Source organism: Pogonomyrmex barbatus, unplaced genomic scaffold, assembly GCF_055798465.1.
Source record: "Pogonomyrmex barbatus isolate J1 unplaced genomic scaffold, ASM5579846v1 scaffold6, whole genome shotgun sequence".
In the NCBI taxonomy this organism is placed as follows: domain Eukaryota; kingdom Metazoa; phylum Arthropoda; class Insecta; order Hymenoptera; family Formicidae; genus Pogonomyrmex; species Pogonomyrmex barbatus.
In genome coordinates this window covers 6,265,692-6,290,960 of record NW_028297160.1, presented here as the reverse complement: position 1 = coordinate 6,290,960, position 25,269 = coordinate 6,265,692, and the positions used below count along the sequence as shown (strand labels likewise).

General features: G+C 40.8%; 1 protein-coding gene across 2 annotated transcripts in view; it reads left to right on the top strand.

Annotated features, from left to right (window-relative positions):
* SMC5 (structural maintenance of chromosomes 5) overlaps positions 1 to 25,269 on the top strand; it is an 86,908-nt gene that overhangs the window by 14,800 nt on the left and 46,839 nt on the right. The gene's annotated exons all lie outside the window — the stretch shown is intronic.

Genomic DNA, 25,269 nt, shown 5'->3' with positions numbered 1-25,269 from the left:
TCTGAGAAATGTATTTTGTCAGATATTGTTGAAATTTTCCTTAGAGAAGACTTTAGGCATTTTATCAACCAGATGCTTCGGAGATTATATTTCAACGACATGTTTATGAGTACTTTAAATGTGCATATCGATATGATAATTTCTCTTGTGACATAGCGCGGTCGATATTATGCGAATATGTCACAGGTATAGCAATCAATATTCTTTTATGTCCTTGATGAGTTTTAGCAATTCACTCGCGACGCGAAAATACAAATCGGACACGGGCGCTTGTAAGAAATACTCGCTTACAAATGTTAAATATTCATTAGCAATCTAAATAACGTGTCAAAGCTTTAAATGTTTAAATATACATGACTAATGGCCGGGCAATATTAAGTGCACGGCGCGCAGAAGGAAACGCCACGATGGAATCTCGAGAAGGGAAATGGAATGCCTCGGCCGATAGATCACTGGTCAGTTAAAAACAAGTTCAACGGTATATGGTCTAATCTAAAATCTAAAACGAACGGCGGGAACAGGTCGATTTTTTGTCACGTCGAACGTGGGCGGATGTATTATGGCGTCCGTGAACTCGAATTTATCACCTCGCGACGGGAAAGGACGCGATCGTATTGTAGATCGTAAGGAATTTTCGGGGCAATTATTTATGATTCATGCTCTAATGGTCGCGATACTTTTTTCCGCTCCGATTTCATATTACCGCGCGTGTGTATAACCGACGTGTGAGATCTTTGCTTTTGCCTACAGCAAGTCCGGCTACCCTAATCTACGATCTTGAACGAAATTAATGGTGTAACGTTTGCTCCTTTTCGATCTACTATATTTAGCGATATCATTTTTAGGACATTTCTCATTTAATGATCGACAAAAATTGAAGATAGTCTCTATCTTTGTTTAGTCGTAAGAAGTAAATTCAAAATCGATAAATTAATTGCTGCTAAAAATAAAAACGTTACTTTAAGTACCAAATTTCGCGCAAGTGTTTCTGAAATGGCGCACGCCGCGAGCACGAGATTGTGAATCAATACAGCTCGAATTGATCGGCGTATCTCGACCGGTTGAGATCCAATCGGGCACTTCCATTGGTCGCCGTGAAATCCCGCGGACCGGACAAGGTTTCCCTGTGTCGGGACAGGTTTCGCGCGATGTGTGACACGCCGAGCTAATTTATCGCGGCGGTATAATTATCTCGGTGCCTACCGGTCGTCGGTCGACCAATCGAAAGTCACCGTCGCGACTTTCGCTCCTCCCAAGTGTCGGGAGCAAAAGCAGAGACGCGTGACACGTCGTTCGCTCGTAAATCGCTTACCAGACACAGCTGACAGAGATCCATTGATGGGCGACCGACAAAATGAGAAGGTATTCGAACTTTCGTTTTTTTTTTTTTTTTTTTTTTCCGGGTTTTGAGCGAAGCAGATTGAGGAAATTCAGATCAAAATTTAATCGACATAACATAAATTATATAACGTAATATAATAATTTATTTCCGAGTGATTATTTGGAGTCAGCTATATGTCGTAAATGAAATTGACTCCTAGGGCATTTTCCGCTTTTTAAAATTTATTTTAATGCGGATTTTACGTATACCTATGTATATTTCTATTCGTTATATTTGTCTATTCACGTATCTGGATATTTTTAGAAGGCGCACTCTAGGACGATAATGATCTCTGTCTCTCTGCTATTACTATTCCTCTTTATACGTGTACGATTACCCGAACTCCGTCGACCACACCGAAACGCATTACAATGCGCGATTCCAAGAAACGCCGAGCGTCGCTTATATCCGCGGCGGCATGATTCAACGCCGGTCTCGTCACATTAACATCGAGACGAGCGACTCGAGTCGGCGCGATTTCGCGCGGCGGCGACACCGCGACCGGTGAGAGGATATCCTCTCTCTATTCCGGTATCGTCGTCGATAGCGGATCCAGTATGTAAATCTATCCCGCGGAGGCACATCGCGCATACGTGCGGATCTATGCGCGCCTAGCGCGACACGTGGGCGGCCGGCGCGTAGCAAGCCGGCTGAATGAACTTCTTGCGCCACGCTCGCGGAGTGAATGGATCCACGACTCGTTTAACGACGACTCGTTTCACTCGCAGGAGACCGGAAGTCTTCCGTCTCCTTGTAACCGTACAGGTGTGGCCGTTGTTCGCGGAGGATGCGATGGAACGCGCTGCGAGAAGTCGCTGGCTCGACGATGAAATGCGCGCGATTAAAATCGGCCGAAATGTACTCGTGGAACGAAAAAGAAATAAAAATTATATTATATCGTAATTACGATGCCGGTAAATGTTTATTTGCATTATGTTTATTATATTTGTGTGGCAATGTTTCTCAAGAGTGATTGCTATTACAACTTGTCATTCTTATGAGTGAAGAAAAAGTCACAACTTGTCAGATCGACGAGCCACCATTGCAAGGATAAGAATGGAAACATCTTATATAAATTCTATTATATAATGTTTTCTTATATGAACAATCGTGTAAAAATTAAAATGGCAATTAAATGAATATGGTCGTGAGTGAGAAAGGGGAAACATACTTGGTCGATGGGTTGTATACATGTAACAGTTATGAGAGTTCTCTCCGCTCATTAAACAATCAGTTAACATGATGGTAATTAAATCTGCTTAGAAAATGGTGTGTCCATCTCGTAATTTACACGATATTAAATCGTTCAGAACGGAAGATCGATGGTTAACCTGCTGTTATTTACCGAAGGTAGCCGCTAAGAGCGAGAAAAAATCCGCAGTAAATCGATGCTGCATCGATACAAGTTATCGAAAACCAAGCGTTAGCGCGGCGATATAAACGTTGCTTGGAAATTATTGCTCGATAAAATGCATTATTTACATTCGTCGGCGCCTAGCAGCGATCCGCCGCGCGTAAATCAATGAATCTAATCAATCCCCGACGAAATCGATTAACTTGCCAAGTGTGCCAGTTAGAGAATAAACTTTCTCACGCGGCAAATTGAAATTAGAATCGCAAATATAAAATTTATGAATTATAGCATTTAAATCTTTTCTAAATCTTGTCAATATAAGAAGTTTCGCTTTATCGAACGAATCTATTATTCAGATAACTAGCAAGCGGACCGACCTACGTTCACGGACGGAACATTATTACGCCGTCGTTTAATTCCCCTACAAATTAACTCGCTTCAAATTAATTCGCTTTTTTCCGAGTGTCGCCATTTACACGCGAGCCGTGCCGATATCGTTTACCAGCGGCGCAATTCAGCATTACGAAAGCACCACGCGGCTGCATTAAATCTCCTCGGGACGGTAACGTGGGGGCACCGTGCGAAGGGGGACGGAGGGGGGGCAGGGGGACGATGGGGAGCAGGGCAAGACGGATCGTAAGGTGCAGCCGTACAGCGGAGCCCACGCTTCGTAATCCCTCACTGTTCCTCAACGTCGATATTCAAATCAAGTGTCTCCTCCACTCCTGTCCCCCCTCCTGCCACGCTGTACGTCCTCTTTTTACCACCTTTTCGTGCCGTAATTTACCGTTATAAAAGCCCTGGCGCCCACGCGCCCGCCCGCCCCTTCCGAGCGCCATCGAGCATACAATCGACCATCGTCGATCCGTCGATTCATGGTGCCGATTCAGCGAGACCGATCGATGCTGGATCTATCGTTGGGCATCTTCTCGCGGCAGGTGCGTGCTTTGGAAATTCGAATCATGCTGAATAGAAATAGTTAAGATAATTGGATAATACTAATACATTGATATTATTATTATTATTATTATATTATATTTATAGAATTTTTCTAAATGCGCAAAGTTTGCGTTTCAAAAATTATATTAACGAATTTGAAAAGATTCATACGTACAAGTTTGAATATTTGATTGTATTTTTATAAAAGACTATTTTTCAATTTTACAAATTATTTTTTAAAATTGAAATTCCTTTTGATATTGATAATTATGTGCGAAGAATGTTTCGTGTATATTGCGATAGTGTCAGTTTACAAATGCAGGTGTATAAAATTTATAAATATATGTTGTCGTTAATAAGTAAATATTTATTTGTGGGACTAATCAGAGGATCGAGGAACGTCGAACGATCCCTCGGGAGACAACCAATGAGGAACGCTGAGGAGGAATTTAATCGCTTGATACACGTACGTGCTCTCGCGATATCTTCTCAATTTCATGTCTCGCGTTCAGCATTTGCAACAGGGCTGAATATTCATGCGATTAAATTCATTGGTTAACTTTTTGAAGCTTAATTTAATAATTTTTGTCAATTTATCATAATACGACATAACAAAAAAATTGATCGAGGAACTTTTCTCTAATCCGTGGCATAGCAATCCGACATAAAATTGCGGGGATCAAAATCTGTATAATTCGATTTATTCCGATAAAATATTTCGGTAATATATAGTCGGTAATATAAGCGCGAGATTTCCACGGTTTCGAGCGAGAGTTAAGAAATGCGTGTCACGCAAACGTTTATTACAGCCCTGTTAGAACACCCAGCCCTGGGCGCAGGTAAGGGAGCCGCTCTAGATATCACGTAGAGGCGTTAACAGGAATGTTACTGAGTTACCGAGAAAGCTTCGAGTGGCGACATTCGATCCAATCTTCTACGATGCTCGCGGCGGCGGTGCTCGAATGCCAGAAGGTGGCAATAATCTGCACGTGTCGCGAATAATTCGCGGACGGGAGCACGCGCGAACGAAACCGGAGAGGATATGCACCGGGATGCATCGCGGACGGGATGCGACGATGTCTGCCGCTTCTTGTAAACACGTGAATCGCTCCTTCGTCACCAACGACAAATGGACATCGTGTCGACTGACACCTGGACATTATCCGTTTATCATTTGTTGGCATGGAACGTGGCCAAATATTTATTTAAAGGCTTTACAGCGTGTAAAATTGATAGTGATGACATTACGTCACGTTCTTTTAAGACAAGAAATATACGATTTATATAAGTATATGATTAGAAATATAAAATGTACAGAAATAAAAAATGTAATATTTATACACATTCATTAATATCACTTATAGATTGTAGAATTTTTATGCAATATAGATATAGAAATATGATTTAATATACATATATTTGACATTTAATTTATGTATATTATTTTTATTTATATTATTACATGATTAAAGAAAAGTTGGCTTAAAAATTCATAAGTAGTAGTAAGAGTGAGATAAATCTGAAATGTTCTGTACGTAAAATCGTATTTGAAAGAAGGTGTCAACGCTCGACTACTACAATGCAATATGCAAGCGTACGTGACATAATCTCATTCCGCGATAAAGTTCACGCGTAATCGAATTACCTGCAATCTAGGCATTGTCGCCTATCAGTCTCGTGCCACAAATTTCGCGTTCGCGAACGGCTTGTCGACTAAGAAGGGGACTAAAGTGAAATCGCGTGACGGGTGTCGTGAAACTGATATTTAAAGTACAGATCGAGCTGCGCGTAACGTTAACGTATGTAGTCCGACATAAATTGCGGTCTTCATTTCTGTCAGGGATCTGATTCTACGGCCGGGTTTCGACGCGAGCGCGTATTTAAGACGTGTTCTAACAACGACGATCGGCGGATAACGAGACAACGTAATAATATCGGCGATATCGTCCTGGTCGGTGGACCGTGTCCCTCGCTATTTCGCCTCGCGTGTGCGTAAGCACGTGACGAGACCCGGAGCGATCGTTATGCGGATCGTTATTGTAATGCCGTTGCGTTACATTATTCCGGTCTCGATATACGAACGGCTCGGAGAGGAGAACGCGAGAGCGTTAGAAACGGGCGCATTGCATTAGCGGCGACTTGTAAATCGCGATGAGATCACGATAGCGAGAACGATGACGATTGCACCGGTGGCTTTTAGCAGGACGATAACGCGTACCGTATGACGTGATTAGTTAATTGAATCGCTGGGAATGATGTAAATACGAATGAACACCTTGGTTACCCGTTTTATTACTCTTCACTCGACATTTAAGTTTGCATCATCCTCAGCCTTTCGATCGTTATGATGGAATTATGATATTCTTGATTAAATTTATGGAAATCCATATAATGCACGGAACACGCTTATTCGTAGAAAATTATGTTACGTATTCCTCGTATCCTTTCGTTTCGTATTCTTCTCTCCTCGATTCACTTCTCGGGATCGAGGATTTTGCAACTGGTCGCCCTCGGCACTGGGTCTACTCGACAGGTGGGGACGTGTAGGACGATCATAGTTTATGGCAATACCTCGCGAGCCTCGCCCATTATTCGCCATGATGCATTCATTCATCGATTTTACATACAAGGAGACCCGCCGTCGCTTCTACTTCTTCGATCAGGAAGTGTCGCGTGTGATATTCGAACTAGTACAATATACGCGCTTGAGATATGACAACTCCTATCTTTTAGAAAACAAACCGCCCTTAAAACTTGTTTCGATCGAAGAAATTTATTTTATTATATGATTGTTGGATTATGGATTTTCAAATAATATCGAAGTTTAAGTTATTAAAAGATGAATAGTTTTTATTTATTACTAATGGTTTTTTTTTGTTTTTTTTTAATTTTTTTTTTTTTTTTTTTAATTTAGAAAAACTAAAAATGAGAAATAAATCCGTGACGTGGTCTTGAATTAATTTGAAAAAAAGATTACGGAAATTTACCATGAAGATTACAGATAATCGTGCAATTTCATTTCCTTCTATAGAATTTTATAAGTGATTTGATTCCTTACCGGAAGAGGAGGATCCTAATCGATCGATTTTCGTCTTTTCTCAGGATCCTTAGTCGCATCCGTGAAATTATTATATCAAGGACCACCTCTACGCATCCTGTTGGCTCCGTAATTGATTTCAAGCTTCGTTAAAACGGTTCTCTAAGACGATCCACCATAACGTCTCTTGCTTTACGCTTATTGTGAAACAAGATAAACATAAGTGACTTGGCATTATTTTTCGTCTCCCGCATTAGGAATTAATAAAAGTGCTTCCTGCGAAGCATCGCGAACCGAGACGAGTAGTAGCGCTTGTTCCGCTTTCGTCGTGTTTTTTTATTCTCGGGGCTTATCGCGGACGATGTCAAGGCTGACATTGGCTCTACCCGGAAACCTGAACCTGTAGTTGGAGCATACGATCGACAAGATATCGTTCTCGTCGTATTATTCGACACGACACATATTAACTGCCCAGCGAAGTCCTTGAGAGACTTCTCTGGAAATGACATCTTGACATTCGTATTTGCGTTTCGCGATTATCGATCTCGAAAGGATTGAAATCCTTTAACATAAAAATTTAAATTTGGCTAAATTCTGATATTTTGCGCCGTAAAATATATCTTTCCATGTTATAACAATAAAAAGGGCAAGAAGATCCGATAATTTTGAAATTTAATTATCTACTTACACAGATTCTACGCGATAATTCTCTCGTGCCGGCGGGCCACTTCTTGCAGCGATCTCTTTATTCCAGCCTTAAGAAGGGTCCCCCTTTCAATTACGCTCGCTGCCCACTGTGCTCGACGAAGAGACTTTGCAATTTAATTCAAACCTCCAACAGTCTATATCGACGAGTGCGTATTCCATCAACATATTCAATGGTCCATTAGCCGCGCGCGAAAGACAGGCAGAGCGAGGTCACAGAGAGCATGGAGGCCACATGGAAGACAAGGCACCCACGCCTCTTTATCGATAAACGCAAATTTCTTTATTATATATACGTCTATATATTTGTATGCCGCTGAGCCTCAAAATCAAAAGCATAATATCCGAAAATTTAAATTATTAAGAAAATTATGTGCTATTTTATATAACATATAATTTTTAAAAAATTTCTGGACGGTTTTTTGGACAGAAATATTCTTTTTTTAATAGACCAAGTTTCAACTCGTAATCTAAATTTTTATTGGTTTCCATATAAATCCATATAAATCTGTTTGTGTGAAGATTAAAAACAAGGTGATCTGGAACCAGTCGCGGAATTATTCTCCGAAATTGGCAGGTGCCCCGCGGGTGGTGGTCTCGATCCGGCTGTTTTTCTCCTTTTGTCTTCCCAAAACGTGGCTAAAATCAATATTTAATCGGACTTCCATCGCGCGCATAGCTCGGAGGCAGGTGTGAAAGCGAACCGCCATTGTCTCAGTCGGGAATCGCCAATGATTTTAGCGCCGCGGGGTATCGCTCGCAGCTTTAGTAAGTCCCTTTTGAACTACTATAGTTCCTTCGGTCTCTTCTTCTTTTTACTCTCGTTTTCTGGGTCGCACTCCACGATAACGATCGGGTCAAGATAACAAGCGGGGAGATAATTGGGTGCTAGATATCGCCTTGGAATCTTCGCGCCTTTTCGAAGATGGAATCTTCATTTTTTACGGTTGCCACACGGATAAAGCTGCAAAGGGATGGGATAATAAAATTTTGTAAACACGGGAGGCTTAATTTTATGCAAACACATTATGCATATTTGTAAGACTATCTCTAAAAATTATGTATATAGGAAGCTTGTAGAAAGCGACTTGGTCATATATTAAATGTTAATGTGGATTTAAGATACAGCTATGTAAATAGAAATATCTAAATTCAGAAAGCAACATGATTTTTTTAATCCATAATATGATGCTGCAATTTTTTGGAGGCAAGCAAATTTAAATAAATTTTAAAAAAATTTCTCTCTCTCTCTCTCTCTCTCTCTCTCTCCCTCTCTGATCAAATTCAAATATGTTTGAACCTGGAATAATTTTAGAAGATTAAATTTAAGTGTAATTAAAAGTTCCAATTCCGATAGAAACGCGGCAATTAAACACGGAGGAATCCTCAAAGTAGACCTTGCGGCGCACTTAGACGTGCGCATTAGTCAAACAATTAAGAACTTGTAATGGAACGTCACATAAATAACGTAGCGCAACGTAGTGCGCGATGCGTATCCTGAAGACCTCGGACTCTCTCTTTCTCTTTCCCTCTAACGCAACGGATCACGCTAATGGAATAATACGCGGCATGCATGCATACATGTATGTATGTATGTATGTATGTATGTATGTATGTATGTATACGAATTCGCAATGTACACAGCCGCGAATGGTGGAGATTCAGCTACAGAGTGTGGTCTCCCGCTAATATCGTGTGGGCGGTTCAATTTGCCGCGAGGCTGACCTTCTCGAATTGCATCGGCGACATTAACCTGTCATAATTACGTCGTACTGAGTCTCCTATCGTGGTCCCGCCGGTGTGTCTTTTGCGGAAACCGCCACGATCCGCCGCCGATCGCCGACTGAAGTCCGAGAGCGATTTAATAGGCAATTACAGCAACAATGTTGCTTTTATGTAAGCGTAAACAAGTCTAGGGATTGTGGAAAAACATGAGAACCGATATCTTCTGTTGGAGATTGATAGAAATGAAGAGAGTTAATATCTCTCCATTTTTCAATTTTCCAAGTCATTAAATAAGTCGTGTCAAATATCAAAGATTGCTTTGAGGTAGGAATGTGTAGATAGAATGATATAAATCTTAATGGAAATAGAATGTTTCGAAATATCCAAAGTATCGCGTTGATTACTCCAGAATCGTATCTACGTATCTGGTTAGGCTAATTATTCAAAGTCTAATTATATAATCGAAGTGAGAACTACGCCGAGTTCAGTTTTATGTTTCCAATAAACGGGCAATTTTTCAAAGGAACAAGTTCATCGGTTTTCTATCTACAAAGAGGATTATAGAGGAGGGTGCCTGCCGGACGCGATCGAGAAAACGTGATCGGTAATTGCGGTCCGTCGTCTTTTTTAAATCACAGTGATTCCGCGGTTCCACAAAATCGTGCGTCGCCATAGGAGCCGCCCGATAATTATCGCCCGGGCGTGAACGAGCGGCATAAATTGTCAGCGCGCGTAATTAGCGGCGGGCCACCGCGCCCTTGAGTAATCAGCAATTAAGCGGCGCGTAATTGCCTAATACCTGCCCGTCACTCGGGCACGGACCATCCGTATGATAAGATCACCGGCCGCCAGCCGCGGGCCAAACCCATATACATACACACACATACACACATACACACACGCACGCATGCATACATGTACACATCGTATCTTGTTCGTCGGCTCCTCCAGACGCCTTCCAAACAGGTAGCGACCGGATTTCTTCATGGTCGCCCGAAGTTGAAGCCTTCTTTTTTTCTTTACCTTCTCTTATTTTAACGTATCGCAAAATTACAGAGGAGATTAAGCGAGTTAAGAGTAAGTGAAAGTAAAAATAAACAGGTGCTGCAGGTCGGGGGATATTCATTAGCCTATACTTAACTCGATTGTCTCGTCTGATCTTCGTTTAATTCTTATTTATTGTCAACATATAAAACCGCCGTTTATAGCCCGTCAGTGAGTCGCGATACACCGAAAACAAGATTTATCTCGAGGATTATCTCGATGTCGGTGGTCCATCTCTCTCTCTCTCTCTCTCTCTCTCTCTCTCTCTCTCTCTCTCTCTCTCTCTCTCTCTCGCCCCGACAAATGAATAACAACCGGCACGCGCGTAGGTAAAGCGCGTGCAAATTAGTCACCGATCCTCGCGCTCGCGATTCCTACGCACGCATGCACGCACGCATGTACGCGTGCGGGGCACGGGGGAGTCGGACGGTTCCGGATCACGTCGGAGAACCATGCGTAGGCACACCGCTGGCACAGACGCACTCCATTCACTTGGCGCCACATTCATTCATAGGGCTGGAGGACGTTGGAGGAACACGAGCCAACCGTACGTCGACGAGTCCGTCTTAGCGCCGCCGCCGTGGCCGACGTCATCGTCGACGCCGGCCCCCGTTCAGGGCCGGCAAGAACATTTTTTGCCGTCCTGGATAATCCGTCCAACATCCAGTCCGCCTGTGCTCCCGTCGTGATTCGAAAGCAATATGCATATGCCGTTACCATTGTTCCCCTGTAACGTAATCATGATAATAGTGTAGGTTTCAATTTAACTGCAGCAAGGGGTACGTTGGCAACCAAATTGAGAAGAACAAAACGAAAGCGTCGATCACACGTGTACGGAAAACAATTATCACGCAACAAAGGATTAAAGAATTAAAATTACCTTCATTAAATTTAATTTTAAATATAATTTTAGATATCTCAATCTACAGTAGAGAGATATTTAATCCGTTAATAATTATTATTATTATTATCGAATACTATTATTCACGCGAAATAGCACAATTATCTGTTGTGATTCCTGTGTTATGAAATTTACGGCTGATAATCAACCTGATTGCATTATTGTCGTGTGCATTATGCGCGTTCACCGAGTTCGGCCACGGTCGTGCCGAACATAAGTATAAAGCGGGTTCCTCCCTCCAGCTGCCAATACCGTGGTGCCTCTGTTTTCCATTCGCCTGAATCGACCGCTCGCCAGCAGGGAATTCAGAACGAATAGTGCCGATCCGCGACAGGGATAACCTCGTGCACCCGGACACTGACGGCCATTCGCGACCTTTTCCTTCCAGAATCGTTATTATCCGCTCGCAGGTGCTCTATCCGGCATCGAGGATGAGATCTCCTTGCTCCTATCACTCGTTTCATTTCCGCGAGAATAAAATTACCCCGGTCTTTTGGATTTATGCGATCTGTAGATTTTTCGTAAAAGAGATGTCTCTTCTCGCGCTTGAATCACCCCAAAGCCGAAGCGTTCAATTATCTCGCTACTCTCGTCTACTCTCTCTCTCTCTAGCCTTTTATAAGCGCGCCATCGAATAAATTATCGGCTCACGCGTGCACGCATGCATGCACACGAGACGTTGCGTGTCACCTATGCGGATATCTATAATTCAGCGTTGTAATAACTAGTTGCACGCACCTAGTGCTCTCACCAGGCGCCGTAGTACGTATTGTTTCATCCGGAAAGAGAAGAGCGAAACGACCCAGGGTGCGCAGGTAGGATGAGCGAAGATGCGCTGGAGATGCGCGGCCGTTTCTCTCGGGAGAATTTTTATCTCGGGCTTGAACGATGATTCACACTCCCGAGCGGGGAAGGTGTCACTGAATGTATGCATAAGCGCGGTTCATTACGAGTCAACGTTGCGCTTGGCCCACGTGCCTCCTCGATCGTAGTATGCAAATTGACAGGGCCCCGAGCCATCCTTCCTCGATCTCTCGCATTTCTCCATGCGATCGAAGATGGAAATTCTTCGCTAACGAAAACCAGCATTTACCTAATATGTCTTATCATATTGCAAGAGCGAGCATCTGAATATTTGTTGGGTTTATAACACAGAAGAAAGATTTATAAGTAGCATTGCCTTAATTTCGAATTTTATCTAAAAATCCGAAAAATGTTTTAAAGTATTGTTCGAATTTGTTTTATTTGTATAGAGGGTAAATTTTATTATTGATTAAATATCAAAGTGAACAGCATGATATATTTAGAACGAGTTAAAATCGTGTTCATCGTTCAAAACGACGGAAGAACATTTGTGTGCTGAGGCGCAAGTGCACAACTACCATTCTTTGGACCACGCCGTCATTTTCATAATGACAATGGCCGAACAGCCCACACATTACATCCATGATGAGTAGTTTACGGCAAATCCCGCCACCTTCGCAAATCTCCAGTCTGTTCTATCAAACGCCTTGTACTGCCCGACTTGCCTCATTAATGACAGTCTGGGCTAACGATTTCATTAAATTTCTTCTCCAAAGCTATCTGGCAATGTTCGTTATTAATCTTTTATTTTTAATAGAAAAGATACTTGTAGACTAACTCTCGATTAATCAAATGCATTTTTTTTTTTACAAGAGAATCTCTTCTAGGATGATCGAGTCGATTAAAGTTACAACGGGGACATTCAACATACAAGTAACACTTTGGATCACGTTTTTAATCACTCGATATGTGAAACAAAAATGATAACGACACGCGGCTGCTCATCAACGTTAATATCTGTGATTACTTATACAATCGCAGATCGTGATTTGATACCGGTCGTAGTTATTGTTATCCCACGAATGTCGTCGAGGTCTACGATGTCACGATCGGTAGCCGTGCACGTACCGCGAATGGATGGATACGATAATTCCAGTGCGATAACGATCTCATTTATGAGCAACTCTCGGACGAAGCTACCCCGATCGTAACCACGAACGAGAGCAGTGTCATATCGTTACGGCAAGAATATGCACCCTGCTGATCGAGGTAAAGGCACTCGTGACAAGAACAGGTCGTGAACTTTTATCCATGTTTCATCAATGGGAATTCCAAAGAGCAAAAGCCTTTCAAGTTAAATATATTATTCATAAAAATAATTATATATTTTTAGTGCTTAAATTAAATTAAATTAATGACTGTTCTTTTTTATAAATTGAGCCGTCGAATTTTGGAAACCTGTCATATAACCTACATATAAATTCGCAAATATAGTCGCAAAGTTAACTTTAAGTTATATTAAATTATGTATTTTTAATGCTTAAAAATTTTTATTACTAAAAAATATACATAATCTGTCGGAAATTGAATTGTAAAAATATAAGTAAAACATCATCAGAAAGTTAACTTCCTATCTGACGATTACGTCTATGGATTATTTCCATGGTAAATTTCACAGAATTTGAATAGTTTAACCTATAGAAAAGAATAGTTGTTAATTTTTACGCGCTCTTAGGAGTTCAGAAGATGATGAAAGTGGGGGACACTTGTCGCGGAAATCGGTAATCTTAATGGGACACCCACGTGCGTATCCCGAAAGAAGCAACTTCGTGGCACCTCGTACGCTTTCAGAACGCGTGTCTAATCGACTCGACACGGCGCAATCGGATTCCGTTAATTGCAAATTTATGGCGGCGCGTATAGAATCGCGCGAAAGTCGGAAAGAAAATCACGTGTTACGAAGTACAGAACTTTATTCCTCATAGACAAGCTAAGAATATATACCGTGGGAGACTTGCAAAGATGTCAATTTATCTTCAATGTTGATTTAACCTGTCGACGGTGATTAAATTTTAGCAATTAGTTCATAACGGGAATTTATTGAATTTTATAAATTTTAGATCAAGACATTTCTTATTAAAAATATAGTATTTTTATTTTTAACGTAAAAGTGCATTACATATATATATATATATATATATATTTATAATTAACTTAAATATGTTCTGATATTTACAAAATACTCATATTCTCGATGTAAAAGTTTTATCGAGGTATTTCGCCATTTCTTACTTTTACATCGCTATCTGCTAATTTTCATTACATATACTCGTTTGATTAGATAACGTGTCAGTTCACGTGTAGACATTTTTTTCAGTCACATTCTTCGCCATTTGTTCGCCACGCTAACGGTCTTCACGATGGCGATATTCGCAGGCGCAATATTGCACGCGGCATGACTCATTCGACATCTCTTGCTCGACCACGCGTGATTATTTCACGTTTAAAACCACCTCCACGATGGTAAGCAGTATACGCCGTACTTGTCGACATTGCCACCTTTCGTCTCGCGCCGGCATTGTGCGCGCTACCATTGATCGTGTCGGCAGTGATCGCTGAAAATTTCTTTGAGACGATAATACACTGCGATCATTATGTTTTATGGCGATAAAAATAAATTTGCAAAATTAAATATTTAAATGTTCACTCGAATTTATCAGTTACATCATTATTTAAAATATAATATATGATTATTTAATATTTGTAATATTAATTATTTAAAATATAATGTGTAATTATTTAAAAAGATTTAGTTATCGAGTATAAAACTTGAAGAAGAAGAGATTGCCCAATCCGACAACTGTCATTTATATTATAAGAATATTAAACATTGAAGCTAATAAAAACTGAAGTAAGAAGACGTTAATGCGAGATGAAGAAAAACACTTCCTGGCGCCTTCGCTGGATAAGGCAATGCGTCACCGTGTTCAGCTGAACAAATATTAAACAATGGTACCCGCGCTTAATATAATGCATCGTTAATGTCTCCCCGCACTCGTGTCATGATTTTTCACCTGCTCGCCGACGCAAACGGAATATATTGAAATATCAAATGTACAAATATAGTTGTTAGATTTCATCGTTAAAAATTAATTCAAGTAAAATACTCATTTACTTTGTGCGCCAATTTTATTTCAAATTATAAGATTTTTTTAAAGATATACAAATTAAATAGTATAGTATAGCATGTACAGTATAGCAGTTATAGTATAACATGTATGTAGACAAGACAAAAGTCGATGAAGAAATACAAACGAGGGATCGAGGAATTTCATAGTAGAAGTCTGAATCACGGTTAATCATCGCGCGCGATTAGAAATGTTCAATGAGATATTAGGAATGCTGCTAACTATTCGCGGGGTTAATGGCAATTTGCACACAATGAGAGAAGGCACCCGCGGTTATTGCCGTCTGTGATATCGCGTAGGACACACGTCGCCGACGTTACCTGCATTTCTAGACAAAGACAACGAAAGAGTAACGAACTGTCGCGCCCGCGTGGTCTGGCAGGTCGACACGTCATCCAAGATGCAATCAGATTCCTCATGGAATCAGATTGCAACGAGACAAAGTAGAGAACGGTGTAACGAACCAATTTCGTTTTCTCGTTAATCGCAGATTGCCCCACGGGGTCACGGAGAGAATTTCACGACATTCCCCGATGCGAGATCTCTCGATATAGCGCTAACAACGGAGTTCAATCTTGTCTCCGCTATTTCACTCTCCCTTTGCCCCTCCCCGTTTCCCCTCCCCCCTCCTCCTCTCCCCTTTCGCAGTTGCAGCATTTCCTGTCTCGGTTCCTTTTGCGGGGTAACCGAGAGAACGGCCATAAAACACACGATAGGGAGACAATATTCTCTCCTGAGCAAACAATGGCTAACTTACGGCGATCGTAAACAATCCCCTTATCCGCAGGTCGTTAGCGCTGCATAATAATTTTCGCTAATCCCCGCCGCACGTCCTTAGATTTTCGAAATAAATTAAAATAATTTTGATCTATAATTTCTATTTGTAAGTAATTAGCTCAAAAATTTTGTTTTCACATGTAGTTTGCCAGAAAATTGTTATCGTATGGATATACAAATGCTAAAGAGCTGTGCCTAGTAAGAAATAATATTTTTCTAATATATCTATATAAATAAATATAATATTCTCTGTTTATTATAATTTAAATGTTATAAAGAGACAATAATTTTTTTTTGAATATAATTTTTGTTAAAATTTACGGTATAATGAATTAGTCGGTAATTTTTTTCACCGAGCCAGAGTAAGGAGGAAAGATGAGAGGGATGATTTTGGGCGACGACATATGCTACTAATGCATCGTTTCGTCTTACACATGAGTCAGCTTGGGATTTAATGACACACGGCTAGTACGTGCGGATGAAACTCGTGACACGTCTATTAAGCTGACACAGCTTAATCAATCATCTTTACAATCGAATGAAACATATACAAGAATTTACTCTTTCATTACTCGATTTTGTAGTATTAGCCATCTTATTAAAAACTATATTACCTTAACATCAAAGTTGGTGCAACAAAAATACGAAAAAGTTCAAAAAAATGGAAGACAAAAATATATACCTTTCCATCGTCGATTAATTGCGCATTTGTTGCATCACAAGATACAAATAATTTCGTGTCAGAATTAATTTCCCGATCGTTCCGTGTGAATTGGAGCATTCAATCTGCGATTCGATATGTCAAGGATAACGTCAGTGGCATTGAGCGCTTAATAGCCTTAATAGGTCCGCCTCTCGCGAATAAGCGAATTAATTTTTTTTTTTATCTGGTATCAACACCGAATGGTAGTGACATAATGTATTCGATTTCACCGTCACGCGAACCCGGTGGCATTGATTCCGCGGCAAAATTGAAAATCATCTCAGCGCGAAGGATACGCGGCGACGGTGGCGGCGCCCACGAGGGATCGACACAGCGGGCGCGAACGATCTATTTGCAATCGGGTGTGATCTATCGACGATTGATGGGGCGTGGGTGGACGGCGGGCACACGATCCGACTGCTGGATCCCGGGGCACCGGCGAGAGAGGTCATTCTGACTCATTTGCGCTAGCGGAGCGACGTATTAGCGACGGTGGCGATTGTCGGCGCCGCCGCCGTGATCGTGCTACACGATCGTATAAGCGTAAATTGAAACGCGATACGCGTAATATGATTTGTGGCCGCGCACGGTGACAGATGTACACGCGTCGCGCCCGATCGGATAGGCCCACACACACACACACACACACACACACACACACACACACACACACACGTATACTTTGCGGAATTGGCAAAAAAAAAAAAAGAAAAAAAAATTGACAAGCCGTCTGATTTATCTCGCACGCGAAATCTCCTTTGCGCCGAGATACATCGAGATTTTTCCGCGAGGTTGTTGGTAACCGTGCGCAATAAAACGTGCGATTTATTCGTTAACGGTGTACCTGCAAAACCTGAAATCAACATAAACGGCATTTTATTCCGAAATGTTATCGTACGAATACATCGAGCGAATTTCGTTTAGATATTAATATTATTTGTGAAGACGTGTGTCGTGAGAATGGCGAGAAACTTTCGAGACAAGGCATTTCAAAGACTTTTTTTTAATTAAAGTGTTCTACGGATCTCGTAACGTTTATATTTAATAATAACAATGCATTATGCGGGGGCCTTATAATCGTATACTTATGTAAAACGGAACGGCCCATTACACTTACAAATTGTATTTCTAGAAAGAAATAAGCGGGACGAGAGGGAAGGAGAGGAATCTTAAGGAGATTTATTAATGTACCTATCGACGTAACAGCGCGGACCACCCTCGAAGGACATGAGAGTTCTAAAAAAATCCCGCGGCGCGGGTTAATTAGCACCTCGAGCGAAACCGATTTCGCAATTGGGATCTCGGCCGATCGCGTTACTTGGATGCGTCTCGAAATGAAAAACGGGTCAGTGGGATTGTGTGCGAGAGAGGCCCCTCGGGGTAGACATTCGCCGAGCCTCGCTCGCGAAATCTATATACGTGTATCGATCGAAGCGTTTCGTTACGCAATCGCAATTAAAGCAATCTTGTAATCGTAAGCGGGGCATAATTAACGAGCCGAATCGTGCCGACGCGCTCTCGGACGGTGTGTTTCGTCTATCGCGGCGCACGATCGCGCGGGCGCCCCCGCGAGCTCCGTAAGTAAGCGCAATTTGCCATATTGTCTTTAATAATTCCGTCTAATTAGTTTTGTCTCCCGTTTATATCGGTCGTTAGTCGAGAGCACGCGGCCGACTCTTCGCTGATACACGAGAGACGGAAGAGAAAGCACCGAGATATTATCGGCCCACGCGCTCTACCCGAAGCGAGCGAAACCTCCGAAAAAAACGCTCGCAAAGTTGTAAAACTGCGTGATTACCCATAATAAACGATTTTTAACGTGTCATCGAAACGACCGCGGCTTTACTCGCGGCGCAATTACTGTAGATCATTATTTAACGGCGGATTTGTTTAAATCAGTTTACTTCCTGTTCCGATATCTAAAAGGGTAAATCTCTGAAAAAGACTGCAGATTTTTAGAACTGATTCATAGGAGTGAAACATTTTTATAAATTTTGGCGTTGAGAATTTTCGTTGAGAATTTTGATATTTTTTCACAGAGTTTTATTTCTAAAATTAAAGACAAAATATTACTTTAAAATTATGAAGTTATCTTTCCTCTGTCTCTCTTGCATATTTATGTCATGTTTTAATCACTTTATTAATTACGAAAACTTAATTGACGGAACTATTTCTATTTCATTGATTGGGAACTTTAGAACTCATCAAAAAGCGACCAGAGCTCTGCTTATTTTTTTCTTCAAGTTTTAAAAAGGAGGGGACCAACTCTTCACAAAGATGATCGTAGCACCATCGTTCGGTCGCTTCGGGTTCTAAAATAAACGAGGATATTTACGGTTCGCAGATTCGTTCTTCTCGAAGCTTTTGACACGACTGAGGTAGAATTGAGACGCAAATGCGACGCAATCCCGATGACGCATTCAAGCGAGAGGACCCGCTGCTACTTTGACCCGATTAATCACGGAGCGGTCGCGATAACAAACGACACGAGATGCATCATTATGACGTTCGCGCTCTTCCCGCGGGACGTCACTTTTCCGCGCCTACCCGCGCGAATTTGTTAAGCCGCCCCGACAGCTCGCGTTTCTCTCGAGTCGTTGTTCGTTTCAACGCTCACGTAACACAATTCCTGCGCGCGCGATCCAGCGACTTTTCTCGCGACTACAAATACACCCGAAAGGATTAATGAGCGCTATCAAGCGCGCTAAACGTTACTCGTAACAAAGCGCCGACCGACTCTCGTCCGCGGGATAAATCATGCGCGCGCGCGAAAAATCCCCGGACGCGTAATAATTCGTGATCGATCGCTCGTTAACGCGCTCGCACAGAGAAATGACCGGTATCGTTGCAAGGGTGGCCCGCGATTGCCGATTAAGCCCATTTAATTCAATCTTTCTTCTCTCCGTCTAGATCACAGGTAAAATTGATCTGGAAAGGGACCGTAGATTTCCTAATTTGTAACATTGTCGTTGTTAGAATTTTCCTCAGACATTACATTACGTCCAATTGAGTTGTATCAATTAACTTTTCTATTACACGTTGCTAAATATATAATTTTATAACATAATAAACATGATAATGATAACTGTGCAAAGAATTGAGAATTAAACGTTGGAACTAATTATATCTACGATATTTCTGAATTTTATTGATTTTTTGATTGATATATATTTATTTTGGTATACATTTTAATATAAACTATATTTTTCGCGCGCTTCTCGTTGCTCTTTTGCTTATTCGAGATTATTTGATCGATTTATCTATCGCAACAATCGTGTCGGTGAACTCTCTTATCTGCATCCGCGGCGTAAATAAACAATGCACGGCGCGAACTGTCAATCATCCACGTCGAGCCGGCTGGAATTTGTAAATCAACTCGATATCGGCGCGAGCGATGCAAATGACTCGCGCGAACCATTCACGCCCACCGACACGATCGTAGCTGCCAGTCGTAATTGACTTTGTATTGAGATTTATCCGGTTTTACCGGTGATCCCTCAATCCGCCGATTTCCACAGCCGCCGTCCTCATTACGCCGGCGAACATGATCATTGCCACATCGCATCATTCGCAATAATTCTCGCATATTTTTCGCCCTAAATCCAAAGGATTTAATTAGGATCTCTCTATTAATCTCACTCCCTTTTCCGCGCGATAATCACGGCATTTCAAAATAAATAATAACCAAGTCGTCAAGGTAGAGGACAATGCATCCTATGCGATACGTGAATTTCAATGTAAATCCAATGGTAATTTTATTCAGCATACGACACTTATTAACCTGTAACGAAGAAACAAAGTGATTTTGTTGCTCATTGTCACTGGATCTCCTCGCGACCAGTGCCATTTAACAGCGGCCGCGATATCGTAATTAACGTAACGCTATATCTCCAGACAAACGACACCTTAGACCCGGCGCGATGCGATTATCTGTCCCGCCAGGCGACATCCTATATCTTCGTTAGTGTCCGAGATGATATAAGAAGCGCGCGCGGTGCGCTCCTTCGGGGAAACACCGAAGACTTTTAGGCGTCTCTCTCATTAGATACGGTATATCTCGATGGTGGAACGACGCATTGTATCCACGTGTGAACGTTTCGAGTGCCTTCCGCTTAAATAAACGATCGCGTTTCTAACGACGAAAGCGTAATGGATATTTATACGGAAGAGGCCTGGACAAGGCTTTCTTTCGTTTACTGAAAATATTAGAAATTATAAACTAACTAAATTAGAAATTATTTTCTTCTCAAATTCATCCCTTCGATATTAAATGATAATCCGATTTGCTCCTTGATCTCGATGATGTCACGTTTGCATTTCTCGGCCTTTCCAATTTTCTATTTGGGACCATCGAGATTTGTAGCTTTTCAGGCAGTTTCCATTGCACTTATCAATCATTATTTACACCTGTGTAAAATCTCGCGAAATCGGAACAGTTCTCCATTCGAGTGTCATAAAACCCACCTTCGATCTTCCCAGGGCGAGACAACCTGCTATGCAAACACCGTACACTCCCATTTGTACGCGATATCCAACGATCCCTCCGCGAGTTTACGCGTCGCTGAATCGCCGCGAAGCGCCATAAGAATCCCATAAAAAATCGGGGAAGGTGTGAAGTTCACGATCGCTCGCATCCCAACGATCACGATAATAACGTTAATGCGCGCCGGCGAAGGGGACGATCGGCAAACTGGTTTCCCGTCCGTGAATTTGCACTCAGAAACGTTCGAGTGATACGAGCGCCGATCTGAAACCGATCCTGGGACGGCCGACGGCACCGACGCGGCGCGGTGGTGCATCGTAAATGCATCGGGCATCTTATAACTGCATCGCGTTATGGTCCAGCGATCGCGCGGCTGCGAAAGGATTTTTTTCCCTTCGCTTTCCTTACTTTCAGTCTTACCCTTTACTTTCAGGCACCGCACGGAAAACGCAGCGCGAGTGTGTTCGTTATTAATTTCGTGTCTTACGTAATGCATGCACTTTCGTTTCTCGCACGTTTCGCACGGCTCCCCCGAGTTAGCCCCGTTCGCGCGGTGTCAATTAAGCTTAGAAAATCGCGCCCGCGATCGCCGATATTGGCGCCGATAATAATGATGTTACCGATCTCCTTCTCGTTGGCTTCGATCAAATTCACGTTGCGAGCGGGCTGGAGCGAGGCGAGCGAGCGCTCGAAGAAGAAAGCGGGCCTCTCGGTGGCTTTCGGTTTGATTTACGGCCGGCTAAAGAGCGCTCCGACACCGGTGAAAATCGGCTCCGATACAGGGAGTGGTCGCGCACAGCCGCCGTGTTAGATTAATTGTCGATTCGTTTCTAATTTATTTAACACGCGAGGAGTGGAATGGAGCACAAAAAAGAGAAGGATTTATTCCGTTCTGGATGGAGGTGTTGGATAAAGTGTGAAGACTAGTAGCGGATGTGCTCCTATGCAATCTCGACTTCTTTTGTCATAGCTTCCCCCCGCCCCCAGCAAAATTTCATCGTAATTTTATCGCGTAACTCTCGAGAAACGACTCCTGGTCAGCTCTAGCGAGAACAATCAGATAACCACGAACGTTCGCCCGCACGTTCTTATATAAGAACGAACCGCGTTAACGTACACGTTGATGCGTCGGTTTTTCTCTTTCATCATGAAGAAGAGAAGTGGGCTTGATTATTATTATGATATACATTGGACTATGATCTCTCTTAATCGGTTTTTTATTATCGCATTTGAACTTTTTCTTATTTATTTTACATGTTTATTAAAGACACATTTAATTAAGGAAAAAAATGAATGTATATTTTTATTTCTTTGGGGAAAATTTGTTTTTTTTTTCTCTCAGTTCTAAGATCGAAACATCTGTTTTTTTATAAATTTTAAGTAATTTTTTTTCAATGGAAAAGTGCTGAATTTTTGTTATTATTAATGCAAAATTCTAAATAAAATTATAGTCGAAATATGCAGCGATCTGATAGACTCTCCTTTTTCCATCTCTTCCTGATATTTCGATTCGTTAAAAAAAATAACTGTTATATGGGAATTAACAAAAATTTTTTTTATTAAAGAAGAATTTGTTAAATAATATTTTATGATATTTTCTTACATCGCATTGCTAAATATTGCATTCGTACTGCATTTGAAAATAGCTTCTTAACTTTTAATCCAAGTTGAATTAGTTGATTAGACAGATTAGAACAGCAGATTTAAAGTTAATTAATCAGTCAAGCAAAGTCTGAAAGATTTATTGACAATGAAATGTCATCGAAGAGATTATCGTCCGTTCACAGTCAACAACGATTGACGTTCGATCTTGGCATAACGATCACGTGCTATAACACCTATGTTAAAACCTATTAGACACTACTAGATGACAACATACGTTGCGATGGAATTACGTCACGCACGTCACGAAAAATTAATAATCTTTATAGTGAAACACACAGTGAAAACAATTTCGCGCATTTTAATTTTTTAGTTGTGGATTCTCGGATTGATACTAATTTCTAATTGCAAAAATAATAAATGAACATAAATTGGAAAGAATTTTTCTGTTTTGACTGATTATAAATTAATCACACATGATAAATAGAAAAGGATAATAACAAACATATTGTGAAATATTGTCATGAAAAAAATCTTAATATTTAATTTTATAAAACAAAATTAAATATATTTAACTAAATTGAATCAAATAATATATAAAATTTTTTATTTCGTTAAATTAAATTATCGATGAACAGACTGCACACATATATAGATGCTAAATAAGGACAAACATGCGAGAATGCTCTGGAATTTTTATCGTTATGAGCTTTCGCTTTGGGGCTCTCCTGGTCATTATTTAGTTTTTATCAGATCTGCCAAATATAATTTTGCAAGCAGCGCGTTGCGTGTCTCCGTAGAAACCAGTTCGTGAAAGAGATTATTATTTCACAATTGCCAAGGACATCGAAAATTTTCCTTACGATATAAAACAGCTTATGTATTTTCTATCCGCAAGTAATAATCTTGAAAAATATTTCTCAAATATTTTTTACCAAATAACGTGAAAGGTTTATCGAGATACGTGATCCGTTAAAATTTTCCGCAATCTACTCAACTCGACCACCAATGTGCAAGTGTTGTTTTCCAAATTTGTAGCCGAGAGATGATTACGTCATAATCGTACCACAGGCCGCGTTGTAGCAGCTCACCGTTTGAATACCACGCGATAATAACTGTGCTCCATATCCGAGAGAGCGGGAGCTGGTTGATGCAAGCATCGGCGCGTTAACATGGGCCTCTGCCGAATCGTTTAACATTATAATGATCGGGCTCCTGAGAACAGTTAAGAACAGGTAGGAAACACGCGACCTGTTACGAGAGAGCGGGCGGACCCCCCGTGGCCTCCGTTCGCCGGCGTATACGATGTTATCTTCATCTCTAGAGAAGCTAGAGAAGCTAGCACCGCAATGGTAAAGTCGCGCGTAAACAATGGGGACCGGCCGAGCGACTTTTGATCATTCGGATGGGAATACACGTGCGTAAATGTGTGCGCTCCATGAGAAGTACGTGCGAGTAGCCGTGCGGCGGAACACGCCGAGTCGCCGTTATTATTATCGCGAATATCTGCGGTATTCGGCCGCGAATACCCGCATATACGCGTCGGAAATGTCAGCCGGGAAGACTTACAGTGTACTCCGTCGGCGAGAGCTCTCTTCGGATATCAGGTCTTCTTCTTTCTTTTAGGTCGCCGCGAAATAAACAGCCGACAATGGAGATATTATGGCGTGCAAAGCTGAAATGCCTGGCATGTACATATATCTCGCGAATTGCGAATCAGATTTCCTGACACAAGAACATATCTGGTAATAGGAACCGTAAATACTTGTTGTATATTATTGAAGATATGAGTATTATCCGGCAAGGCACATTATCGTTTAATTGTTATTTAAAATCATTGAATTATAATTTTATTTCAAATATTAGATTTTTTTTTAATTAAAATTAATGTTAAATTATTAAACAGAGTTAATTTTATATTTTCTATCTTTTTTAAATATTTTATTGTATTATTGTAATATTCTATTACATTAATATACACAATGTGCATTGCGGGATGCAAGAATAGTTCATGGTGGCGCAGGCTGTCGGAAGAAGCTGAGAGCTGATTTCAAACTGACTGTTGAAGTCATTATAGCTACTGATGATAATTTAATTATAATTATTATTTCAAATTTTAATGCATATGATTTTTTATATATAATTTTATTAGTTACATAATTTATCAAAAAGATTTTTTTTTACACTATTTTATCTAGTTTAAAAGTCTTTTCTTTTACTGGTGGTACTTTAAATTTGAATGAATCTTTTAGCTTGAACGAAGCTATTCCACATATTACAGACGATGAATGTGTTGCTATATGGAAGGAGTAATATAATGATTAGATATTTATTCTACATAGTTTATTGTTTACAACATGTGATTTTAATTTCTATATCTTTTTTTCTTTATACTTATAAAATTGTAACTAAAATTATAAAAATTTCAATAATCAATAACAATTACATACAATAATCATTACATAACAATTATTTTACACGAGATTAAGGTTTTACATACAATGCAAAAATGGAATCTATAATATATATTTATGATTTTACATTCGTGAAATGAAAATATTAAAAGTGTGATCAGTTATAACACAGTTACCAATTCTAAAATAAATAGCTTTGAATGTGTATATAA